This window comes from Schistocerca gregaria, chromosome 1 (genome assembly GCF_023897955.1).
Source record: "Schistocerca gregaria isolate iqSchGreg1 chromosome 1, iqSchGreg1.2, whole genome shotgun sequence".
NCBI lineage: Eukaryota > Metazoa > Arthropoda > Insecta > Orthoptera > Acrididae > Schistocerca > Schistocerca gregaria.
The window spans coordinates 712,059,813-712,087,324 of NC_064920.1; the positions used below are offsets into that span (position 1 = coordinate 712,059,813).

The following is a 27,512-nucleotide window of genomic DNA, read 5'->3' on the forward strand; positions in this document are numbered from 1 at the left end:
TATATATATATATATATATATATATATATATATATTAACTGCATAAGTAAAACAGTAAAATATTTAATTACATTTAGCATCATGAGAATTATAGTAACATATAAATTTGCTAGTTGATCTGCAGGTAGGTGTACTAATATTATTTGCTTTTGAGGCTGTAAAGTAGTTTTTGGAAATTTTTCAGGAAAGGGGTGTTATCTAACTCTGTTTGTTCGTTAAGGATACAGTCTGGGGTGCTGTTTTTGTGTGTGTGTGTTTCTAATTCTTCTAATATATTCATAGTGGCTCCTTTTTCTGCTAGATGCAAAATTCTTAAGTTGTCCTCAATGTTTCCCATTGAATAGTTTTTTTTAGCAATATGGGCTGCAAATGCTGATTTGTTCAAGTTGCCAAGTCTTAAAGCATCAATATGTTCTTTGTATCTAATTTCAAAACTTCTGCCTGTCTCTCCGATGTAAAATTTTGGGTATGTATCACATTTGAGTTCGTATATTCCTGATTTACGGTAGGGACTCTTGGAGGTATTTTCATCATGGATTACTTTTTGTTGTAATTTATTATTTGTGGAAAAGCTGATTGTGATATTTTTCTTCTTTTTAAATAAGTTTGCTATTTGGTGTGAAAGTGGGCCTAGCATATTTAGGTTTGGCTTCAGTGGCACACTGATTTGGCTTGTCCACTTGGAGTGAATTTTGGCTCCAAGAAACCCAAGTCTTGTTTGAAAGGGAAGATTGACCTTTTATAGTGAGCGTGAATGTTCTGGTCGTGTAAGAGTCTCACTGTCCCGTCTGTCTCTCTCCCAGTGTCTTCGTAAATCTGGGAGAAGTGAAGTTAGGCTACAGAATTCTGGCTGTTTAGGTTTCTTAGTTCACGCTCAGCAGCACTTCTGAAATTATTTTTCTTTTGAGGTACCCACAGTGCGTGTGTACTATAATGATCACTCAGTTTCGGCCATAACGCTGAGCGGCGTAACTGCGGCAGTGTTGAGCGTGCAGTGGTGGCCCGCACTTAGACGAGCCTTTAGTCAGTTACAGCGTCACAGACAGTACGGCAGGCCGCCTTATGGGACTTTTGGGCCGTAGTGCCTTCACAGCCGTGCTTCTACACGCCTCGCTGGTCTGCGTCATCTTCGTCGAGGAGATCGCTGCTAGCCAAGTTATGTAACTGTAATCTATTAACTGTTTCATGTAACTGCTGTTTTCCTCATTCTAAAGGCCGAAGCAGTCAGTGGAGTTCGCCACTCGCTAACTTACGTAATTCTAATCTAGTAACTTTTTTATTGCAACTGTTGTTTCTTCTCATTCTAAGGGGCTCAGCCGTCAGTTATTCTGTGCCAGTTTGGTCCCTCTTGTTTTAAAAGTGTTATGTGTTTTTAATCTTGGACACGTTTTTTAAAGACTATCGGAAGCTACTTGAGTATTGCTCATCAGTGTGGGATCCGTAACAGGACGGGTTGACAGAGGAAATAGAGAAGATCCAAAGAAGAGCGGCGCGTTTCGTCACGGCGTTATTTGGTAAGAGTGACAGCGTTACGGAAATGTTTAACAAACTCAAGTGGCAGATTCCGCAAGAGAGGCGCTCTGCATCGCGGTGTAGCTTGCTGTCCAGGTTTCGAGAGGGTGCTTTTCTGGATGACGTATCGAATAGAGTGCTTCCCCCTACTTATACCTCCAGAGGAGATCACGAATGTAAAATTAGAGAGATTCGAGCGCGCACGGAGGCTTTCCGGAAGTCGTCCTTCCCGCGAACTATACGCGACTGGAACAGGAAAGAGAGGTAATGACAGTGGCACGTAAAGTGCCCTCCGCCACTCACCGTTGGGTGGTTTGCGCAGTATAAATGTAGATGTAGATTTCTGTTGTATACTTTTCATTCTTTTGGTTTAGTAGTTTATTTAATTTAGCAGCCCTCCCCCCTTTTCTTCTAGTATCGGTGGTTGTAACGGCTCTGGCTTCGGGGACGTTGCGCTTGGTTTGGCTACAACTGACTGCACTTCGTAGGTGCCAAGATGCAAACAGATTGTTTCTAGCTATTCCTTGTTTTGTCAGGTCATCGCCCTGTTGGGTTCTCTTTATTGTGTTTGGTGTTACAAGTCAAATATAGTAAGAGAAAAAGCATATAATCTGCCTCGCGTGGCTTAAACCTAGTGCTTAAGGGGTTTCTCTCTACCGAACATTCTGGTCGTGCGTTGTTAACTGTGACCGGTCTTGTGTGGGGTAGACTTCTTTGATACTTAAAAGGAAAAGAAAGGGAAAAGAAAAGGCCGCACCGTCAATATTAATTTGTTTCTTCACTCACTGAATTCTAAGCTTAGCCACGACCTTGGATTTTGTTTGTCGTTGGAGATGCATCTAAAATTCAGGCCATTGTGTGTAAGTTTCATGGTTTTTTAAATATTGGGTCCGCTCAGAGAGGCAAATCTGTAACTTCTTGTCAAAAGTAATGGAAAATTATATTTAACTCATTTGCACCCGTAACTTTTCTCCCAAGCTGCGTAATTTGTTAAAATATATACAGTCTGTTGTGTGAATGGCAACATTTGGTTCGTAATATGACATTAAAGCTTCCAGTTTATGGGTTTCTCAGTAAGGAGCTATAGTTTGATGAGATGCCTTGTTTCATTTTAAAACTGTTTTTGGTATCGAAGCTGTTGTTCGCTTTGTTTTTTTTTTACCTGCTGCTTAATGTATTTGTTGCTGATCTAAGAAATTGTGCTTTTTAGAGTTCTTTTAATGGTAATAAAGTTTGTAAAATCTTGATTAATGTGTGCTTAAAACCCTGGCTTAGTCTTTTTCCGTGTTGTTTTTGGTTAAGCCCCACTCTGAAAGGTGGCATTTCAATGATCGTTCAGAGGATGGTTTTCTGGGTTAAGATAGAGAATTTTCAACACTGACCATTCTCAATTTCCTGGGTTATTATTTTTAGCCATTGCTGTTTCTTATGCTGTATTTGCTTATTGTAATTCATTGTTGTAATTGGTTCTGCATTATTTGCAGGAGTATTGCCAGGCGTGGCGTCACGTCATTGTCCTGGTATTTCCCTTCTTAAGAAAGATCATTTGGCCTGTGAGGCCAGGAAACAACTCCCTTCTGACGGAAGTGTCACTAAAATACAGACTCGTTTGCGTGCAGCCTTGGACAGCTCCTTGATCCTCACTGTGGACGCCGCAGGCGAGGTAGGTAGCTGCTTGCGCTGCTACCGTTTCTGCTTTTTTTCTAGAAACTAGTCAGACCACCCGTAAACAAGTGTATGGGATCCAAGTCCAACTAATTCACTGGAGCAACCGTTTGAGTGACGTTCAATAGTTTAAAATTAGTTCGGAACACGGTCAACTCGCTCAAGATATGCACGCGCAGGTGCGGGATTTATAAGCTTGTGTAAGCAGTTTTGGTTTAGAGGGGAACGGTGAGTGTTTCGTCTTGGAAGGTGCTGATCATAACAAAGTCTCTTTTGTCTATTCACTTCATAACCTCCTGCTTGTCTCTGTACGCTGTATGTAGTCTCCTTTCTTCAGTTTTTCCTTTTTTACGAAGTCAGGGAACCCCTTCCTTTCTTGCCACATTGTGCCGACAACGCCGGTGTTATTGCTGGTTGGTTTGTCTATCAAATCTGGACTGGTGTACCACCTAAAAGATAAATGTAGTGATCTTTCTCGGGTAGATCATGTGTGTAAGCCCCAAAACAAGACCGAGCGAGGCGGCGCAGTGTTTAGCACACTGGACTCGCATTCGGGAGGACGACGGTTCAAACCGTCTCCGGCCATCCTGATTTAGGTTTTCCGTGATTTCCCTAAATCGTTTGAGGCAAATGCCGGGATGGTTCCTGTGAAAGGCACAGCCGCTTTACTTCTCCATCCTTCTCTAAGCCGAGCTTGTGCTCCGTCTCTAATGACCTCGTTGTCGACGAGGCGTTAAACACTACTGTCCTCCTCCAAAACAATGAGAGATTAGTGTTTCTTTCAGATAGTGGCGTCCTTTCCAGCGTTAAGAATAAAGTCCCATGCACGGAGCTGCTTTCGCAGAGTTCGTAAAATATTGACGCCGAATCTGCTGCGCGTAGGTGGAACAAATTGCCTCATCCACGCCGTCATTTACAAAGCGATAACGATTCGTCAACAGTTATGTTCCTTTCTGGCATATATAATGATATGAATATACTCCGCAGATACTTCACAATCGGATGAATTTTGAATAGTTTTCTATTGATACTGCCTAGCAGATCACTCAAGAAATTGTTAGCAAAGTGGAGGAATTTCAATAAAAGATGAAACGGTAAAAGATGACACGGCTTTTCACTCATCAGTTTCCTGAAGAAAGGTGTGTCAACTGATTCTCTCTTTGAAAAGTACATATTGTCTTCTGGTTTGTGAAGAATTCGCTGAAGTATGAGCATTCTAATAAGTGTTTTTGCCTCATCCCTTGTAGCATCCTGCCAAATGCGAACCCTGGAGTGGGTTGCTAAATTGTGATAAGCTATGAACTGTTGTGGATATATTACTTTACACAAAGCATCACCCACAAAACAAATAAACCAACTCATCACATCATACTACCATTGAACAAATGTTGATCACGAACTGAACCAGCACGCACAAATGCGTTCGGTACCGCCTCTTGCACAGGCGTCTCGTCGCCAGGAGTTTCCGAATCGGTCATTTCCAATAGCCTTAACATCCGCTTCTTGAAAACTGTCTCCGAATTTTTTAAAAGCAGCTGGTCTGTCTCCGAAACCGGTAAGACTTCTTTTCACCATTGCGAAAGATCACTCACTAACACGGCGAAAAAACAGACGAAAATGTCGCGCTTTTGCAGCTGCTTTACAGGACGTACATTTCTCTTATTTTATTTTGATGATCATTCCTACCTATGTAGGTTGGGCTCAACAAAATATTTTCGCATTCGGAAGAGAAAGTTGGTGACTGAAATTTCGTAAAAAGGTCTCGCCGCGACGAAAAACGTCTATGCTGTAATGACTTCCATCCCAACTCATGTATCATATCTGCCACACTCTCTCCTCTATAACGCGATAATACAAAACGAGCTGCCCTTCTTTGCACCCTCTCGATGTCCTCCGTCAATCCCACCTGGTAAGGATCCCACACCGCGCAGCAATATTCTAACAGAGGACGAACGAGTGTAGTGTAAGCTGTCTCTTTAGTGGACTTGTTGCATCTTCTAAGTGTCCTGCCAATGAAACGCAACCTTTGGCTCGCCTGGCCCGACAATATTATCTATGTGGTCCTTTCAACTGAAGTTGTTCGTAATGTTAACACCCAGGTACTTAGTTGAATTGACAGCCTTGAGAATTGTACTATTTATCGAGTAATCGAATTCCAACGGAGTTCTTTTGGAACTCATGTGGATCATCTCACACTTTTCGTTATTTAGCGTCAACTGCCAGCTGACACACCATACAGCAATCTTTTCTAAATCGCTTTGCAGCTGATACTGGTCTTCGGATGACCTTACTAGACGGTAAATTACAGCATCATCTGCGAACAGTCTAAGAGAACTGCTCAGATTGTCACCCAGGTCATTTATGTAGATCAGGAACAGTAGAGGTCCCAGGACGCTTCCCTGGGGAACACCTGATATCACTTCAGTTTTACTCGATGATTTGCCGTCTATTACTACGAACTGCGACCTTCCTGACAGGAAATCACGAATCCAGTCGCACAACTGAGACGATACCCCATAGCTCCGCAGCTTGATTAGAAGTCGCTTGTGAGGAACGGTGTCAAAAGCTTTCCGGAAATCTAGAAATACGGAATCAACTTGAGATCCCCTGTCGATAGCGGCCATTACTTCGTGCGAATAAAGAGCTAGCTGCGTTGCACAAGAGCGATGTTTTCTGAAGCCATGCTGATTACGTGTCAATAGATCGTTCTCTTCGAGGTGATTCATAATGTTTGAATACAGTATATGCTCCAAAACCCTACTGCAAACCGACGTCAATGATATAGGTCTGTAGTTAAATGGATTACTCCTACTACCCTTCTTGAACACTGGTGCGACCTGCGCAATTTTCCAATCTGTAGGTACAGATCTATCGGTGAGCGAGCGGTTGTATATGAGTGCTAAGTAGGGAGCTATAGTATCAGCGTAATCTGAAAGGAACCTAATCGGTATACAATCTGGACCTGAAGACTTGCCCGTATCAAACGATTTGAGTTGCTTCGCAACCCCTAAGGTATCTACTTCTAAGAAACTCATGCTAGCAGATGTTCGTGTTTCAAATTCTGGAATATTCCATTCGTCTTCCCTGGTGAAGGAATTTCGGAAAACTGCGTTCAATAACTCCGCTTTAGCGGCACAGTCGTCGATAACAGTACCATCGGCACTGCGCAGCGAAGGTATTGACTGCGTCTTGCCGCTTGTGTACTTTACATACGACCAGAATTTCTTCGGATTTTCTACCAAATTTCGAGACAATGTTTCGTTGTGGAACCTATTAAAGGCATCTCGCATCGAAGTACGTGCCAAATTTCGCGCGTCTGTAAATTTTAGCCCATCTTCAGGATTTCGCGTTCTTCTGAACTTCGCATGCTTTTTCCGTTGCCTCTGCAACAGCGTTCGGACCTTTTTTGTGTACCACGTGTGGGGCGGCGAAGAAGTCGTCGAATGAGTTGTTTGAATGTTCATTTCACGTAACAGACTATTGCCGATGCAACATATGTGGGACGGCGAAGAAGTCGTTGTTTAATGTTGAATGAAAGTTGAACATTGCCACCTTAAATCACGCGAGCCTGGCAACTAATTTGGTGGCCAGTCAGAAAGCGAAGGGAAACTTACTGACCTTAGTTCCCAGTCTGCACGGCCACATTCCTGTACAGCCCAGCTAAACGAAAAATATCCATAGTTCTTCACGGGATTAGGGCTGCTTCAATAAAATTTAAAGTTCCAAACAAGATTTTATTATCTTAAAGGCTCACACAAATTACTCGAAACTTCTGAAAATGCTAAAGACATTAAATATTGTTAATTCAGCCAATCGTTTAATAGTTCAGAGGCGACTTCTACAGCAAGTTCCTCCCGAATAGTTCATTACTCTAACTAACGGTGCTCTATTAATAGTTCGCAATAATGTTAAAAAAAAAATTAATGCTCGCCTTAAAAGTGGAGTTAGTCACCACTTGCCACGCGGAATTATACTTCACACGGACGGCACAATAACAGTTTGTTACCGAAGTCTAAACGATCCAGGACGGTGTACAGTCCTCGCGATTTTCTATGTCCGTTTACATTGCTAAGTACGCGCATGTCACAGCCCGCTATGACGTCACCCGAGGCGAGGCGCGATCGGACGTTAAGCTCGCGTGGACTAGACGTTGGTCTAATGCGGAGTGAGCTTACTACTGCCTCTGCCGCTCTTTTTATATAGCTCCGGCGCGTACCGCCAAGAGAGCATCTGTTCTTTCCGTTCCTATGCAGATGCCTGCAGCGTCCAAATGATCGCTATCTCAGGCACATAATCTTAAATATCACATTTAATAATAGCTTTACAATCTTCTCAATTTTTGTATACATACATCTGAGCAGTACAGAAGCACGTAGAAAATCTCAGCCCGCTAAAATTAAAACTTTACTCTCTAGAATTTTTACAATGGAACTAACGGTAGATTGTTACCTCTGAACCATAGCTTTATCAAGACTTGTATCAGCTGTTAATTATGCTACAAGACTAAAACTTGGTGTAGCTTTGTTAATTGTCCTATCTGATCATTGGTCTTAAAGAATTTGTTTTATCATTAAAATTTAAAGTACTTAATCTATAATGCTTATGTACATTTTACTCACAAAAGTAGTTTTTACTAAATTACTAAAAAACTAGAAGAGGTAACTGATTGTGGTATTTCCATTATTATTATTAGGGTGAACTGAAGCATCCTACCAATTTTCAATATTGTAGCTCTATTATTTCGCGCCTCTGATTTTTCCGAAAAACGCGGATTCTGGAGTCAATTTTAGTTTTATGGTTTCGGAAACCAGCACCACTCATTAATGACTTCTTACTGCACCTTCTCACCAAATTTTGGCTTCCTAGCGTCATTATTTAGCGCCTCCTATTTTTCTTTCAAAAACGTGAATTTTACGTAAACTACTAATTTTATAACATTAAGATTTGTTACCTGAAACATTATTACATAGAACTATACTTTAACAAAGTTTTACACACAAATCTTAATTTTTACTTTTATGTTAAATGTGGTGCAATACTATATGCAGGCGCGTTACGATGACGTGACGCTACTAGCAGTGAACTAGGGTAAGTCCCGTGCACTCGCTCGCCTCTGTATCTTATACATGATACAGCGCTTGCTTTGCTTCATCACCCCCTTTTTAATTTTCGTGAAAATCTATTTTTGAACAAAATTAAATTTCTAAAAGAACAAACAAGCGATGGATTACTTTAGTATACCTCTTTCAACTTAAGTTGCTTCTTCTTAGGAAATTCCTTATTACTACATACACAAAATAACCATACTCATATACACATAGAAAACCTAGTACAGAAGACATTCACAAATTATTTACATACATTTACATGGAAATATAAATTTTTCAATGGTTACAAAATAGTTATTTCTTTTTCTTTAAAATCAGTCTCTTCCTGAAAAAGAAAATACACACGACTTTTATCACTGCAACGCACTCACATTTTTCTTTTACTATAATACTCGGCACTGTGGTGGGTGTCCTATTGTAACACTCATTTAATTTCACTGATTAACAAAATTGTGGGAGGAAATTGTATTCACTGTGGTTTGCGTCTCTACTTCCAATCTCCCTACCGCTTGTTGTCAGTCATTCATGCAGCCTGCATGTCCCTGAGAAACAGACAATACAGTCTAAGTTTCTGTTTTCAACTTATATCTAAGGTAGGACAAAGTACATTTTATAGTTTATATTCTGGCACTATTTTACTAATTGTGAAGTTGTCAGAAAGACATTTAGCACTAAGTCGTATCTGATACAATAACTCCTACTTTCTTCTTTCATAAATAATCTTTTAGGTTCCTAAATAGTGAAAATTCTTTTAGCAAATTAATATATTAAGATCTTGCTTCAACTTAGAAAATTGAGTAACCTTTTAGTTTTAATGTACTCTGGCTTAATTATCGTATGGATTAGTTCATCAAAGAAGTCATTTGCTGACCAGCACTTTGCTTTATTGTATGAATTACTAAAGAAATTAGTTATTTTCAGTATACCGATTCCAAATTTCTGCATTTTCCAATATTTGTGTGTTTCTGTTGTCTGTTTAACTATTTATTTGCCTCAAGCAAGATTTAGCGTTTTTCACCATTTCACGAGACGTGAGGGAATTATTCTTCAATCCTACATCATTTACTTCAATTTACTTACTTCACTTCTTCACCTCATTCATTTTCTCCCTTTTCTTCCAGATTCAAAATACTTCATTTCTCCACTTCTTTCTCCCTTTTCCTTTTGTCAGCCTATTGACGTCCTGTTTCTATATATTTGGTGCGATCCTCACACCACTTCCACACATCTCCATTTATTTAATTCTAAAACGCCATTGCTTGCCTCTATGAGCATTACCTTCTTACGCTGTTTTCCTTCAGACAACCTTATTTCTAGCAACATACTACCTTCTGCATAATCTCATGGATTATTCATATTCATACCGTACTTCGTATACTGCAAAGTGTCTCTCTTAGTTGTAGTTTCTAACCCTTTACAATTACATGAAATATTTTAATTTATTTATTTTAGCCATGTTTGCCTCTTATTGGTACTCAGACTTTTGTTTTGCCATTCACTAGGTAGATCCTTACTAAGAATACTTAAAACCTAATAGCATATATACAACATGAAGACATATGTGATTTTTACCTGTTATGATAGACCAGAAGAAGGGAATGAAACTTGAAAAGGAAATAAAGTTTCACCCAGCTGGGACTGCACGGTACGCCAAACCGTGTATCCGCCAAAGAGTGGCAGACTCCCTACAGTAATTAATTACTGTTAATTTTAAATTCCTTTAGGATGTGTCTCTCTTCAACCTTAGCACTTTCCTCATTCTCACTGAAAACCAAATTTTCCTGCAAGTATCCTTTATTCTTTATTACTCTAATAGGCAGTTCCCAAGTTTCATTACTACCGCCTATATGACTTCCTATAAAAGACTCTCTTATCACTTTAGAGTCAGGTAAAGTTAAAATTAAGTTGTTCTGATCAAAATTGATCTTTCCCTGGTACTTTGATAAGAAATCAGTACCAATCAACATATCAACACTTAAGCCTAGCACAATCAAACAAGGATGATCTATTACTACGTCATTTATACCAATGGGTATCAAAGCTTCGTGTTGAACTGGTCTAGAGACTTTTCCAGTAGCACCTATAATCTTTAAGCCACTTACTTTCATAACTGTTAACTTCTCTTTATTGGGTATGGTGTCAAAAAATGTTTGTGATAAAGCACTTGCTTCACTGCCACTGTCAAGCAGACAACGCACAGTGACTCCTGATATGTTTACTTTGATAACAGGGTGAGTTATTTTACATTGAACAGGTTGCTCACACACCTCGTCTAATAAATCTCGTTCTATGTTCTTCCAGCTAAAGTAATTCTGATCAGTTGCAATTACATTTACATTTACATCCTGGGGCTCATCATGCTCTATAATCTTAGCTGCTTTCTCTAATCTGTCCACTAACTTTAAATCGAAGCATCTGACGACTTTTTCTACTTTTGTTTGCTGCACATCATCCAAACTATCCTCTACCTCTGAGCAACTGCGTCCCTGCGCAATATTGCTGTTCATAAGAATGTCGTCACCTTCAACCATTTGTGGCACGTTTACACAGCTACTAGATTCTTTCACCTCGTTACTATTTCTACCCCCTTCATTCATCATTTCCTCCTCTCTAAAGTTTTGCAGTACTGATTCTACTTCTGCTACTTCTACTTCAGCTTTTAGATTGCCATTTTCATCGAAGATGTAAGCTTTTACTTCATCATTATTCCCATCAGACTCAAACCCATTATCTATTTCTTCCCCATTATCTACCTTGAGTTCCTGTTCTTCCTTGACCCATTTTTCTAGTGTATCCAAAATACTATCCACTATTTTGTGAGAGTGGCTTAACACATCACTGGTATTATCTGTATTTATTTCGGCATCCATGTTGTCTGTCTGTGTATGTTGGCTGATTGTCTGTGTTTCCGTTACTGGCTGTGTTACTGTTACCGCCTGGTGAGCGCCAGTTTCCTCATAGACGGGATTTAGTTTCCCACACGCGGCCTGTTGTGTTCATCTGTGACACCACTAGATATAGTAGCATCATGACTCCCTTCTTGTCTTAATGGCATAGTATTTACTTCTCCACTTTCGTCATAGTAGTTGTTACGAAAGCGTGGTGAGTATCTACCCCCTCTTCCTCTGCCACGGCTTTGGTTTCGATAGTTTGTTTTGGTGTGCCTAACTTCCATATTTCTAACGTTCACGTTTCCATTATTTTGTACGTGATTGTTAGAAGATTTGTTATCCTGCTGCACCTGCTCCTCAGCAGCAGCTACTCTTTCCAGATATTCAATAAATTTGTCTATATTATCTCTAGGGGCGGAAATGATCCTCTTCTGCCAGTACCACGGCAGCTTACCTTCTAAACCCATAATGATCATATCTGGCTTCATCTTTTCTGTCAAATGTGACAGTCTTGAAACCCACTTCCTAGCGAAATCCTTTACTGATTCACGCCCTGGGAAAAACTTCTTACCACTCCAGAATTCCCTTAACACATCATTTTGTTTGTTATGTGACCAGTATTCGTTGAGAAATGCAGACTTAAATTCAGATAAAGTTTTACATTTGATCATTACATCCGCTGACCATCGCAAAGCATCACCTGACAAATGACTTCTTATAAATGAAATTTTTTCTCTTTCTGACCAAGTGTTGGGGAGAACATCCTCAAAGTCATTCCAAAATTCAAGAGGGTGAATGTACTTATCAGGATCAAAGCGCAAAAACTGTCGACACCCTATAAAAGCGGCGTCAACTAAAGTCACATGCTGTACAGTAGAATGACTAGAATTAACAGAGGTTACTCTATTTTCTAGGTTAGCAATGTTAGTATTTAATTCCTCTACTTGTGACTCTACTGCTTCTATCCTGGCAGAACATCTTTGTTCCACTGCACCACGAATTTCGGTACAGGTTTCTTTTACTTTCTCAATGTTTTTCTGACAAGTATCTACTTTAATTTGTACCTCTTTAACTTTGTCAGAGCAAAGTTTGGACTCGTTGCTCAATCTTTCGGACAACCTCACTTCCAAAAGTTCATCTGCCTCTTGATAATTTTTTTGAATTTGATCTATTTCACATTTGAAAGTACTATGCATTTTAGTTAACTGTTGCCCTACTTTTACTTGAATGTCATGATGAATAGCATCTATCTTATAATTCAAACTATTCCATTTTGATTGCAGTTCTTCTTTTAGTTCTTTATTACTAACCTCAATTTTATTCTCCAACTTTTTATTACTATTTTCAATTTTAGCCTCAATTTTATTTTGGTTTGATTCGAGTTTGGCAAACAGTATTTGCATCCAATCCGGAGCTTCTACCTTGATACTTTGTATCTCTTGACTTGACTGAGCTGGAGATATATTGAGCTCAGTTTCACTACCTGACAAAGTTAGCAACTCTACTGGCTCCCTTTTGACTTCTATTTCACTTATTGATTGCATCCCTGCACTCTCATTTAAATTAAAGTCATAATTTACTGGTGACAAATTACGTTCTAGTTCAATATTTGAGGGATTAATGGAACCATCCTCATTAAACTCAATTCCTGATCGTGAGGATTCTTGGTCAGAGACCGGTTCCCTTCTGAAATGTACACTACTTTCCATATCTTTTAGTTTGTTAGCAGCAGTTAATAAATATTTTAAAAGTCTTTGACTTAACTTAAATGCTTGATTTCGACGAATGATGTCGTCGCGGTGTACCAGCAATCGTGATGCGACGCGTCGCGACGTATTGAAGGCAGCAGCAGCAGCCGTAGCGTCGAGTACCGCCACAGGAATCGCCTACTGCAATAGCTCCAGGGGGGGGCAGCAAGGCACCGTTGACCGCTCGGCGCAGCCGGCAGCTGTCTCGCAGATCAGCGCAGCTCCGCGATGACGCACCGTCTTCCTTTAGTCTCAGCGCCGTCGGCAGCCGCGATCCAGCATCGTCGCCTTCCTCACCATCGTCACTAACCAACGTACAGCGGTAGACACTTATTGTTTATACACTACACCTGCCTTTACTGGTAACACTGTTCCCACACTAGTTCAATTCAGTGTCCTGTTATTGCCTACCGAGTTCGTTAATTTATACCAATCGCTTTCACACATCGAGCACTTTTATTTGCTTTTAATTCAGTTTTCCCGGCCGATGCACCATATGTGGGGCGGCGAAGAAGTCGTCGAATGAGTTGTTTGAATGTTCATTTCACGTAACAGACTATTGCCGATGCAACATATGTGGGACGGCGAAGAAGTCGTTGTTTAATGTTGAATGAAAGTTGAACATTGCCACCTTAAATCACGCGAGCCTGGCAACTAATTTGGTGGCCAGTCAGAAAGCGAAGGGAAACTTACTGACCTTAGTTCCCAGTCTGCACGGCCACATTCCTGTACAGCCCAGCTAAACGAAAAATATCCATAGTTCTTCACGGGATTAGGGCTGCTTCAATAAAATTTAAAGTTCCAAACAAGATTTTATTATCTTAAAGGCTCACACAAATTACTCGAAACTTCTGAAAATGCTAAAGACATTAAATATTGTTAATTCAGCCAATCGTTTAATAGTTCAGAGGCGACTTCTACAGCAAGTTCCTCCCGAATAGTTCATTACTCTAACTAACGGTGCTCTATTAATAGTTCGCAATAATGTTAAAAAAAAAAATTAATGCTCGCCTTAAAAGTGGAGTTAGTCACCACTTGCCACGCGGAATTATACTTCACACGGACGGCACAATAACAGTTTGTTACCGAAGTCTAAACGATCCAGGACGGTGTACAGTCCTCGCGATTTTCTATGTCCGTTTACATTGCTAAGTACGCGCATGTCACAGCCCGCTATGACGTCACCCGAGGCGAGGCGCGATCGGACGTTAAGCTCGCGTGGACTAGACGTTGGTCTAATGCGGAGTGAGCTTACTACTGCCTCTGCCGCTCTTTTTATATAGCTCCGGCGCGTACCGCCAAGAGAGCATCTGTTCTTTCCGTTCCTATGCAGATGCCTGCAGCGTTCAAATGATCGCTATCTCAGGCACATAATCTTAAATATCACATTTAATAATAGCTTTACAATCTTCTCAATTTTTGTATACATACATCTGAGCAGTACAGAAGCACGTAGAAAATCTCAGCCCGCTAAAATTAAAACTTTACTCTCTAGAATTTTTACAATGGAACTAACGGTAGATTGTTACCTCTGAACCATAGCTTTATCAAGACTTGTATCAGCTGTTAATTATGCTACAAGACTAAAACTTGGTGTAGCTTTGTTAATTGTCCTATCTGATCATTGGTCTTAAAGAATTTGTTTTATCATTAAAATTTAAAGTACTTAATCTATAATGCTTATGTACATTTTACTCACAAAAGTAGTTTTTACTAAATTACTAAAAAACTAGAAGAGGTAACTGATTGTGGTATTTCCATTATTATTATTAGGGTGAACTGAAGCATCCTACCAATTTTCAATATTGTAGCTCTATTATTTCGCGCCTCTGATTTTTCCGAAAAACGCGGATTCTGGAGTCAATTTTAGTTTTATGGTTTCGGAAACCAGCACCACTCATTAATGACTTCTTACTGCACCTTCTCACCAAATTTTGGCTTCCTAGCGTCATTATTTAGCGCCTCCTATTTTTCTTTCAAAAACGTGAATTTTACGTAAACTACTAATTTTATAACATTAAGATTTGTTACCTGAAACATTATTACATAGAACTATACTTTAACAAAGTTTTACACACAAATCTTAATTTTTACTTTTATGTTAAATGTGGTGCAATACTATATGCAGGCGCGTTACGATGACGTGACGCTACTAGCAGTGAACTAGGGTAAGTCCCGTGCACTCGCTCGCCTCTGTATCTTATACATGATACAGCGCTTGCTTTGCTTCACACGGGGGATCCGTTCCATCTCTTACCAATTTATGAGGTATGAATATCTCAATTGCTGTTGCTACTATATCTTTGAATTTGAGCCACATCACGTCTACATTCGCATAGTCAGTTCGGAAGGAATGGAAATTGTCTTTTAGGAAGGCTTCTAGTGGCACTTTATCCGCTTTTTTAAATAAAATTATATTTATTCGTCATCCCATGAGCTACTAGCCATAGAACGCAGCGGACGGATATGTGTGAATTTACACAGCGTGGGTGGATACATCCGTCATGTCCACTTAAAATATTGATAACCTTCGTAAGAAAGGGACTGTTTTCCATTAAGACGAGAGTCATCAGGCATTCTTTGAGGCGGTTAGACGCCATTAGTAATTCCTCCATTTTTAGCGCCAGATTGCTGTCCAAGCGGATGCTTCTACTTCTGACATTGTGGCCGTTCTTCTGCAAGAACAAAACGAGGAGCAGCGTTCCATAGATGACGCTTCTAGGACGGACGGGAAGCATTGGCAGGCCCCTTTGCTGCTGTGAAATTGATATTTTATCTCGGGTACACGGAGTTTGTTACAGACGTGGATAACAAGCCCTTGGTTGGGTTCTGGCACGTACCCGGAAGACTTGGCAAATAGCAATATGTGTGAACTGTCGCACTTGTGAAAAGTCTTGGAGAGATCACAAAAAATCCCAATGAGTGACGTCCAGTTATTCGGAGCATTAATATTTGATCAAGAATGGTATATATAGCATTTTATGCTGAAAAGCCTCTCTGAAAACGAAATTAACGTTTTGTTAATACCTCATTTTGGCAAATATGTGAAGCTACTCATGAAGACACTTCTTTGTCAAGATTATTAGATAAAGTAGTCATACATGAGATTGGCCAGCAGTTGTTGGCATCATATGTATCCCCCTTTTTACGCAATGGTATAATAATATTTGTCTGTTAGGAAAAATGCCATATATCAGCCTGAGAATCCTACTGACTTGTTGTGAACAAGGTTGTATTACTGTGTTGGAAATGTCATCAATTCCATGTAAGCTTTTAGTTTTGTGTGAGTTTGTCTTCCTAGTTTCGGAAGGAGACATTTGTTAGAAATTCAGTTTTATCCAGTTGCATAGATATTGCCTCTTCCATATATATCCTTGCCTTTCAGAATGATCATTTGGATCCTGTTTTCTCCGCAACATTTAAAAACTAATTAAAAATATATTCAATTTCTGACTTTTTGTTAATAAACTTCACGTTAATCTTGGTGGTAATATAGCCTTCCTGTGCTCTCCAGTGCTCAGTTTCCCTTTCAACAATCTTCCAAATTTTTTAAATTTTATCATCAGATAATTTTATCATCATTATTGTTTTAATTTTATCGTCATCTCAGACATAATACACATTATTATGAACTATTTAATAACTTTCTGTAATATAGTACTGTAGGTTCTGTAGTATTTGATTATTTGGGTCGTTAATCTTCATTGATATTAGGTACATATCTCTTTACCAATTACAAGATTTTTCATCTATTTAGTATGCCATGTTTTTTTCATGGTTTCTTAGAATTATATTTCACTGTTTCCTTAGGGAAACTGTTTGCAATTATACACCCCAGTTAATAAGGAAATAACGTACATGTCACAGTACGGTCAGGTTCCTGGTACACCTCATCCTAAGCTAACTGCTGCAAATTTTTCCTAAAATTTACAATTGTTAAATCATTAACTGAATACATCAATTTGGGGAACTGCTTTGCGCTACTGCATGGAGACTCTAAAGGGATGTGTCATACCATAAGCACCTGTCGATGATGAGTAGAAAGATTATTCTTACTCGGATAAATATTTATTTGATTAAATTTATCTTGGTCTACGAAAATATTATTTAGAAGTGTGCTGCTTTCCTGTACTATCCGAGTAGCAAAATTAACTGATGTTAAATTGCAAAAACAGAGTGGTGCTTCAAAGTCATTCATTGTCTCAGACACTTTCATAAAATTTACACTGACCTCCCCAATAATAATAATATGCTTCCTTGTGAGAGATAGTACATAAAACAATCCACGTTTTTCAGAAATATTTGAAAATTCCCGGTGGGGACATATACACAATTACAGTTATAAAAGTAGCTTTATTTAATATAAGCTGACAGGCACAAGCTCCAATATGTTGCTTTATACAATATATTTTTAGTTTCGCTAATTTACACAGTATGATAGCTTTGAGCATTGGTAATACCGCTCTAGAAGTTTATACATGCGATTGACGTCCAGAAACTATAATTATAAATGGAAACATCGACAGATGTAACGTAGAGATTCTAATGTTATTGGTTGAACAACACAAACAATTTGGCGGCGGTAGCATATTCAAAGTTCTGGTGATATCGCTGTACTAACTATTGGATGCACCTGTAGATTCAGCAGCCGAGGATATTCTCTCATAGTATGCGAAGGCAGAATCGGTATTTAAGACGTATTCGTGTCCCAAACATTATCTGCCTCCTCAAAACCATGCCGGTAAATATCCCTACATCCCACTCTCTCTCCACGATAACTTCTCGAGAACTTCCAGTGCTGAGACACTTCAACTGATAAATGACTTTTCTGGTAGCGGGCATTTAATGGCTACAGGTTTTTGCGTTACAGTTAGCATAATAATAAGCTGTAGTTTTGCAGCAGAGTTCAACATATGGGAAAAACACACAGCTCTGAGCGCAGCAGACTGAGTACTTAATTTGTATTTGAGTACATCAAAAGATAATTCAATGGTTGCTTTACGTCAGTTGTTCTCCACACATCTGGCTCCCTGCTTTTACTGACATCACGTGTATTTTTCCCAAGTGCTGTACTACCCCACCGCCTAAGCCTTTAGGTAATTAACCTGTATTAGTATGTAGATGCCAAGGAAAACTGTGAATTACCATGTGTCTCCCAAAGATTTTATATTAATGCAAAATTTTGGCCCTACAGACATCAAAAGGGCAATGGAACAGTGACACGCTAATTTTGTGACCAGGTGGGATATGTATGTAATGAAAGTCAAAGTTACCGTAAGTTCTAGTGTTTATAATAAATTGTCTCATAAAACGAGTTCTGTAGTTGCACTGAGCTATAAAGTGAGCATATTTAATAACATTATATTCATTGAGAAATTACCACAAGAGCATGGAACAGTTAAAATAAACTAAGGTTGACAAATTCAAACAAGGAACAAATAGGTAGGTTACTAAATTATTGGCACACTCATCCGTTTCCACTATCTGACGACAGTGATTACCAAAATTTGAGTTTGTAAAATTATGCACGACACAGGGCTGTGTTTCTCCTCCTCATTAACACAATATTGTTTTCTTAGTGTATACACGCCCAAGCCGACTGGAGATATTGTTTTTTTTTTATAACAGCGTGCTTGTTTTATCTGCCAGTGCTGCTGTCGGTGGCCGCTATGTCGGACGATGCCTGTGAACCCTGAAAAGCGACATACCCAAACTTTACATCATGCTCCAGTTGGAGCTGCAAAATGAAATGACTGTTTCTCACACCATTCTGCGAGCATGTTTCAATGTGGTTCTCACTAGCAGTATACGAAGTGTCACCTTAGTTCCTCCTGCCTCCCTCATAACATTTGCTTCTTCTTAGAGTGTCAGCCCTAGCATCTCACGAGAAGTCATCCACTGAAAAGTGTCAGTTCTCCAGCAACATCCTCCCACTTCTCAACAATTTTCCAAAATTACTACGTAGGACCAGGCTGACTAATGAAATTCCTGCATTTTCGTGCCCAGAGGCCTGCAGCTGAACAAAGGAGCATAGAGCCATTAATGCCAGTAGCTTTCACAGAGCCTGCTTGGTGTCCACCTGTGTATTGCACTCCTGTCATCAGACTGGCTCCGTCTTCTTTGCATTCTCCACCCAAGGCTCACTGTTGCCCACTCTCAGGGACCTTTATTGTACTTTACAACGCTTTAGAAACGAGAAAGCGGAAGTCATCTCATTCAGGATTCCAACGACTTCTCAGCCGCCGTCTGGATGGCTCCGGCGTTACCTACTGTCTACAGTGTGTTGCTCAAGACAGGAGTCCCCTCGTCCTTTCCAGTACACACAACCACCTTCTGCGAACACTGTCGTATCTGGCGTCGGCATCACCTTTTACAACCTGCGTTAAGCTATTATTGTGTCCTTTGGTCCGCTATGATTTGCTGTGAAACTGTCACCCGAACCAAATGTAATTCTCAAGAAATGAAACACCAGTACTTCATGTTCTGGCCATCACTATCGGATAATCTTTAATAAAAATAAAAGAATGCGCCATTTTCAGACATGTTCAGAGTACCAGGTAGAAGAACTGGTGGCGCGAGTAAACACGTTCAGAGCACACAGGGACGGGTACAAAGGCGGGCGCCTTAACACGCCCAGAGCATAACGCTCTGTACAATTTGCACCTCAAATATCGACAATATAAAAGTTTTTCCATCTTTCAGTGCAGCTTTTTCAACTTACATATTTGTGTATTTGTTTAGTGAAGAAACTAATGCGAAGCCACCTACAAATTAGAGCTGAAAGTCGAGAAGACATTTTCGTCCATTTTACCAACAATAATTTAAACGTTGTGCTGGTCTTCACTACTCCGGTGATGTTTGATTATGTCTAAAAGTACATGAAGTATTGTGTGACCTGTAAACACTGCTCAGTCAGTACGATGATTCGGCAGCCATGGATGACTCGGGTAGAATGTATAGCAAGTGTACCTTTACAAGGATTTTTGATTTTGTACTCTCTTGCTATATTGTTTTGTACACAACATCCAAATTCCCCGCTCAGTGACTATAATGATCAGGGGAGTTAAAAGTCTCAGATCACGCAAGCATCACATCTTATTACGACCAATTATTGCTCGAGTTTCCAAGTGAGGGACTGGAAGACACCGTCCAGAGCAGATGGGAATGCCTAGCTAGCACTGAGTTTAACTTCCACCATTGTTGGATTCCATCTGCCGTTCTCATTTCCGTTGGCGTGCTTTTTGAGTATTTGGCGTAGGCACTCGTGACTTTTCCGCGGCGACCTTATTTTACGTGGTAGCTAACTAGATGAGGTGATGGTCGAAGTGACGGCTTTGCTGAAAAACAGTCTTGATCTTTTTGTGCTTCAAATCTGAGCTATATTAGTTGGAACCATCACAGCTGTATTTAGGTACGATTTGTAAGTAGGCTGTTTAGGTTTTTTTTTTAATTGGTAACGCCACGTAGCGCTCTGTATGAAAATCACTGGCTGTGCAGTCTGTGGCTGGTTTGCATTGTTGTTTACTATTGTAGTGTTGGGCAGCTGGATGTGAACAGCGCGTAGCGTTGCGCAGTTGGAGGTGAGCCGCCAGCAGTGGTGGATGTGGGGAGAGAGATGGCGGAGTTTTGAGGCCGGATGATCTGGACGTGTGTCCATCAGAGACAGTGAACTTGTAAGACTGGATGTCATGAACTATATATAATGACTTTTGAATACTATTAAGGTAAATACATTGTTTGTTCTTTATCAAAATCTTTCATTTGCTAACTATGCCTATCAGTAGTTAAAATCTTTTATTTAGCTGGCAGTATGGGCGCTCGCTGTATTGCAGTAGTTTGAGTAACGAATATTTTTGTGAGGTAAGTGATTCATGAAAGGTATAGGTTATTGTTAGTCAGGGCCATTCTTTTGTAGGGATTATTAAAAGTCAGGTTGCTTTGCGCTAAAAATTTTGTGTGACAGTTTAGTGTTGATCAGAATAAGTAAAGAGAGTAATGTCTGAGTATGTTCAGTTTTGCTCAGCTGTTTGAAAAATCAAATAATGTAAGACGTTTATCACCCCATTTATTCATAAATTTTTCTAAGGGGACGTTTCAGATTATTACGTCACAAACGGTTTCCTTCAATGAACATCAGATGACACTGAAAATTCACCAGCAGTCTTCGTAACTAATTCTCAATTTTTATCAACTTTTCAGAGCTACGTGGTAATATTCATTAGACTTGATGACATATGCTGAAGTGATAACACAAAATACTGTTTCAGTGGAAACTCAGGTGCTTGATTTTGTAGGACTCTTTCATTTACTGTCATTATGAGGCTACCGGAGATTCAGAGAACGTTGGAAGAAGCTAGTGGGAAGGTGGTAAAGACTCGTCATGGCATATTGTTTTCGTACTAGCGGCAGCTTCAGGGGTGCGGATGAATTAAGATAGATAAAGGGCTTAAAAAGTGGAGTCGCAGAGTTGACTCTTTGACCTTGTCTCGCGGGACAAATTGAGGTTGCTGACAATTACATAAAATTTTTTATGGGATCGCGAGTGTGTGAAATGTTATTTTAGAAACCAGTGGCGTAAGTTGCTAGCATAACGGAAGCACTCATCGTCTGCAGCGTAAGATTGGCTGCAGCCTGAATATCTTTTGCGTCTTCGTAACAGGGAGAGGAATATTTCGCTGTATTACATAACTTGCTTCGCGTGTCACTATATGCAGCGGAGTGTTAGCGGCAACTACACGGATGTACTTGAATATGGCTTGAAGAACATGCAAATCGCGGAGACATGATCCCAAAGTGACATAACTACGTTGGAAATGTTCTTTTTGCCAGACAAGTGCTGCCAAATGCAACTTATATAGTGGGGGAACCGCGTAATTAAACTTGTCGACTGTGCCTGAACGTGGGTATACATTCCTCACAATAACTGCAGAATAGCTTTAGTGGCTGACAGTATTCGTGTTACGTTAAAAACAATTCTGCATGCGTTAAAGACGCCAGTTAACAAACCGAAAAGACCTACCTCTACGTGTACATCCACATAAATACTCCGCAAGCTACTGTGTGGTGCAAGATGGAGGGTACCTTTTACCACTATTTATTTCATTTCCTGTTCCACTCGCAAATGGTGAGAGGAAAAAACTCTTGTCTTGCCTGCGTACGAGCCCTAATCGCTCGTAATTTATCTACGTGGTCCTTAAGCGAAATGTACTCCGGCGGCGGTAGAATCATTCTCCAGTCAGTTTCAATAGCCGGTTTTCTAAATTTTCCCAAAAGCGTTTTACAAAATTAACGTCATCTTACCTCGAGGGATTCCCACTACATTTCACGAAGCATCGACGCAATGCTTACGTGTTGATTGAACCTATCTGTAACGAATCTAGCAGCTCGCCTCTGAATTATTTTGATTCCTTTCATCTGCGGCCTCCGTAGCGTTGCGGTAGCGTTACCGCCTACCACGCAGGGGGCTTGGGTTCTATTCCAGAATTGGGTGTTGTGTGCCCTTTATTATCATTATCATTGACTGTCAAACCGCCTAAATGGCGTCAAGTAAGACGCACTTGTAATACGGCGACCGAACGCCCCCAGAATGGGGCCTCCCGGCCAACAATGCCATACGATCATCCCCATTTTTTTTTTTTTTACCTGATGGGGATCCCAAACATAAGAGTAGCATGCACGAATGGGTCGCACTTGCGGTCTATACGCGGTCTCATTTATAGATAAGCTACACTTTCCTAAAATTCTCCCAGAAAATCGAAGGCGATCATTCGCCTTGCATACTACCGCCCTCGCGTGCTCCTACCGTTTCAAATCGCTTTGCAACGTTACGCCCAGGTATTTACTCGATGTCACAAGCAGCTCAGTGCTGCAGCTGCATTAGAATTTTAAGAGATTTTTCCTTTGCATCTGCATTTACTGAAATTTTTCTAAATTTAGATCAAGCTGCCATTCATCGTGCCAATTATAAACTTCGTCTAAGTCATCTACATCTACATCTACATGGATACTCTGCAAATCACATTCAAGTGCCTGGCAGAGAGTTCATCGAACCACCTTCACAATTCTCTATTATCTCAATCTCGTATAGCGCGCGGAAATAATGAACACCTATATCTTTCCGTACGAGCTTTGATTTCCCTTATTTCATCGTGGTGATCGTTCCTCCCTATGTAGGTCGGTGTCAACGAAATATTTTCGCATTCGGAGGAGAAAGTTGGTGATCGGAATGTCGTGAGAAGATTCCGTCGCAACGAAAAACGCCTTTCTTTTAATGATTCCCTGCTCTAATCCTGTATCGTTTCTGTGACACTTTTTCCCATATTTCGATATAATACAAAACATGCTACCTTTCATTGAACTTTTTCGAGGTACTCCGTCAGTCGTATCTGGCAAGTATCCCACACAGCCGCGCGGGATTAGCCGAGCGGTCTATAGCGCTGGACTGTGCGGCTGGTCCCGGCGGAGGTTCGAGTCCTCCCTCGGGCATGGGTGTGTGTGTTTGTCCCTAGGATAATTTAGGTTAAGTAGTGTGTAAGCTTAGGGACTGATGACCTTAGCAGAAGGCCAATAAAATTTCATACACATTTGAACATTGATTTGATCCCACACGGCGCAGCAGTATTCTAAAAGAGGACGGACGAGTGTAGTGTATGCAGTCTCCTTAGTAGGTCAGTTCCATTTTCTAAGTGTCCTGCCAAAAAACGCAGTTTCACTACGAGCCGCTTGTGTGGTACAGTGTCAAAAACCTTCCGGAAATCCAGAAATACGGAATCGATCTGAAATCCCTTGTCAATAGCACTCAACACTTCATGTGAATAAAGAACTAGTTGTGTTTCCCAGGAACGATGTTTTCTGAACCCACATTGACTGTGTGTCAATAAACCGTTTACTTCGAGGTAATTCATTATGTTAGAATACAAGATATGTTCTAAAATCCTTCTGCATATCGATGTTAACGATAAGGGCCTGTAATTTAGTGGATTACTCCTACTACCTTTCTTGAATATTGGTGTGACCTGTGCAACTTTCCAGTCTTTGGGTACGGATATTTCGTCGAGTCTACTCGTATACTCCTACAGTCATTGAACGATGACACCTTCCCGTGCAAACAGCCGCGGATAACTGTTCAATCGGTCCGTCAGATCTTTTATATGTATGGAGAGTAACAGTGGTCGTGTCACACTACCCCGGAACGCACCTGACAATACCTTTGTCTCTAATCAACAGCCGCCGTCGAAAGCAACGCACTGTGTCCTATTGGATAAGTCTTCAGGCCACTCACCCATCTGGGAACCTGTTCCGTATGCTCGTACCTTCGTTAACAGCCTGCGGTGGGGCACTGTGTGAAACGGTTTTCGGAAATCTAGGAGTATGAGCTCTACCTGTTATCCTCTATTCGTGGTTCGCAGGATGTCATATGAGAAAAGAACAAGTGGAGCTTCGCACGAACGATGCTCTCTAGATCCTTGCTGATTTGTGGACAGAAGCTTTCACGTGTCAAGGAAATTTGTTTTCTTCTAATTGAGGATATATTCAAGAATTCTGCAGCAAATTCATGTTAAGATTGTTGGTCCGTAATTTTCGGGTCCTTTCTTTCGCCCTTCCTATGTACAAGAGTCATCTGCGCTCTTTTTCACACGCTTGGGACTTTGCGCTGGGAGAGAGTTCGCGATAACAGCAGGACTCGATTCCAGTGAGTTATTTATTGATCAAAATAAATGTTCCTGAAGTACTAGTCGGAAGTAAAGCTCTCAGAATAAAAGCTCAGCAAAGCCTTTTTCGGCCTCATTTCATGTGATTCTCAATTACAACGTTCTGTTAACTATAGAATTAGTCTACCATCCAAGTTTCCTGCTAATTCTTTTTGTTGTTTGGTGTCCTGAAAAAGGATTCATACTGACCAAATTATTCAATTTCGTCTGATATCGGGACCTTTTCTCTTTTTTCGTAATCTCCACCACGAATAACCTCTGTGATATGTGGGTATGTGTTTACTTGTCTGCATTGTCACCAGCTGAAATAGCAGCACTTTTCTTTCTTTTCTGGGAATTTTTCATTGAGTCCTGCTTCAAACAAGTCCTGGAACCTTATTTCTAGAGCAACGGACGACCTGCCTTTTTAGCGACTTGCAATTGGCCAAGCACCCACCGTCGTGCTAATCATCCGTTGAATTCTGTTTAAAATTTTGTCCAGTAAATGGGCATGGTACAGTAAAACGATCTCCCAACTTTTCTAGAGTTCCTTCGATTGCGCAAGCATCCGGAACTTCTCAGCGTTTCCGAGACTGGTCCGCTACAAATAATGGTTTTCCTTGGTTCTTTGTTCTTACTTCAGTTCTTCGCCAAACGAGTACATCACCGATATTTTAACTGAATAATGAATGATTGTGTTTGTGGAACAATTATTTATGAGTATAAATGTTCATATTATAATTCCGTGTCGAATCATGTAATTGTGTTTTAATTGATAAAGAGTTGCACTGTAAATTATTAACATACACTAAAAAAGCGACATGTGACGAAGGAATTATCTAAATGGGACGGAAATCGGTAGAATTGATTTAAACCTACTGACAAACAAGTGACTGCAATTTCAAAAAAATTGGATGATTTATTCAAGAGAAAGAGCTTCACGAATTGAGCAAGTCAATAACGCCTTTGTCCACCTCTGTACCTTATGTAAGCAGTTATTCGGCTTGGCATTGATTGATAATTGTTAGATGGCCTCCTGATGGATATCGTCCCAAATTCTGTCCAATTTGCGAGTTAGATCACTGGCATCCCATGCTTGTGGAGATTCCTGCCCATGACGCTCCAAACGTTCTCAGTTGGGGAGAGAACCGGGGCCTAGCTCGCTGAGGTAGGGTCTGGAAAGCCTGAAGACTAGCAGGAGAAACTCTTGTCGTATGTAGGCGGTCATTATCTTGCTGAAATGTAACCCCAAGATGGCTTGCCGTTAACAGGTAATATAAGGTCGTCGCCGTACCGCTGTACGGTAAGGGTGCCGGTGATGACAGAGGGAGCGTACTATGAAATGAACTTTTTTGTCTTTGAGTGTATTACAAATATTCAACGCTTATACAAAAGGACATGAACGTCACCGAGATTTTTCTCATTCGATGCTTTGCATTTGGAGAGTGGTAGAGATATGGCATCACATTTTAGGAACACGCCGAGATTGAACTACGGACAACGTATCAGAGTGCTACACAGGGTGGTCCATTGATCGTGACCGGGCCAAATATCTCACGAAATAAGCGTCAAACGAAAAAACTACAAAAAACGAAACTCGTCTAGCTTGAAGGGGGAAACCAGATGGCTCTATGGTTGGCCCGCTAGATGGCTCTGCCATAGGTCAAACGGATATCAACTGCGTTTTTTTAAATAGAAACCCCCATTTTTTATTACAGAGTCGTCTAGTACGTAAAGAAATATGAATGTTTTAGTTGGACCACTTTTTCCGCTTTGTGATAGATAGCGCTGTAATAGTCACAAACATATGGCTCACAATTTTAGGCGAACAGTTGGTAACAGGTAGGTTTTTTAAATTAAAATACAGAACGTAGGTACGTTTGAACATTTTATTTCGGCTGTTCCAATGTGATACATGTACCTTTGTGAACTTATCATTTCTGAGAACGCATGCTGTTACAGCGTGATTACCTGTAAATACCACATTATTGCAATAAATGCTCAAAATGATGTCCGTCAACTTCAATGCATTTGGCAATACGTGTAACGACATTCCTATCAACAGCGAGTAGTTCGCCTTCCGTAATGTTCACACATGCTGACGCATGTAGTCAGGCGTTGTCGGTGGATCACGATAGCAAATATCTTTCAACTTTCCCCATAGAAAGAAATCCGGCGACGTGAGATGCGGTGAACGTGCGGACCATCGTGTGGTGTTTCGACGACCAATCCACCTGTCATGAAATATGCTATTCGATACCGCTTCAACTGCACGCGAGCTATGTGCAGGACATCCATCATGTTGGAAGTACATCACCATTCTGTCATGCAGTGGAACATATTGTAGTAACATCGGCAGAACATTACATAGGAAATCAGCATACATTGCACCATTTAGATTGCCATCGATAAAATGGGCGCCAATTAGCCTTCCTCCCATAATACCGCACCATACATTAACCCGCCAAGGTCGCTGATGTTCCACTTGTCGCAATCATCGTGGATTTTCCGTTGCCCAATAGTGCATATTATGCCGGTTTACATTACCGCTCTTGGTGAATGACGCTTCGTCGCTAAGTAGAAGGCGTGCAAAAAATCTGTCATCGTCCCATAATTTCTCTTGTACCCAGGTGCAGAACTGTACACGACGTTCAAAGTCGTCTCCATGCAATTCCTGGTGCATAGAAATATGCAACCGATGTTGATGTAGCATTCTCGTCACCGACGTTTTCGTGATTCCCGATTCTCGCGCAATTTGTCTGCTACTGATGTGCGGATTAGCCGCGACAGCAGCTAAAACACCTACTTGGGCATCATCATTTGTTGCAGGTCGTGGTTGACGTTTCACATGTGGCTGAACACTTCCTGTTTCCTTAAATAACGTAACTATCCGGCGAA

The 27,512-nt window shown here is 40.6% G+C and overlaps 1 long non-coding RNA gene across 2 annotated transcripts in view; it reads left to right on the forward strand.

Moving 5' to 3' along the window:
* LOC126365951 (uncharacterized) overlaps positions 1-27,512 on the forward strand; it is a 172,273-nt gene that overhangs the window by 20,467 nt on the left and 124,294 nt on the right. For both annotated transcript variants that reach the window (XR_007566280.1, XR_007566276.1), the window contains exon 2: positions 2,997-3,175. This is a non-coding gene — a long non-coding RNA (uncharacterized LOC126365951). The remainder of the gene's footprint in view (positions 1-2,996; positions 3,176-27,512) is intronic.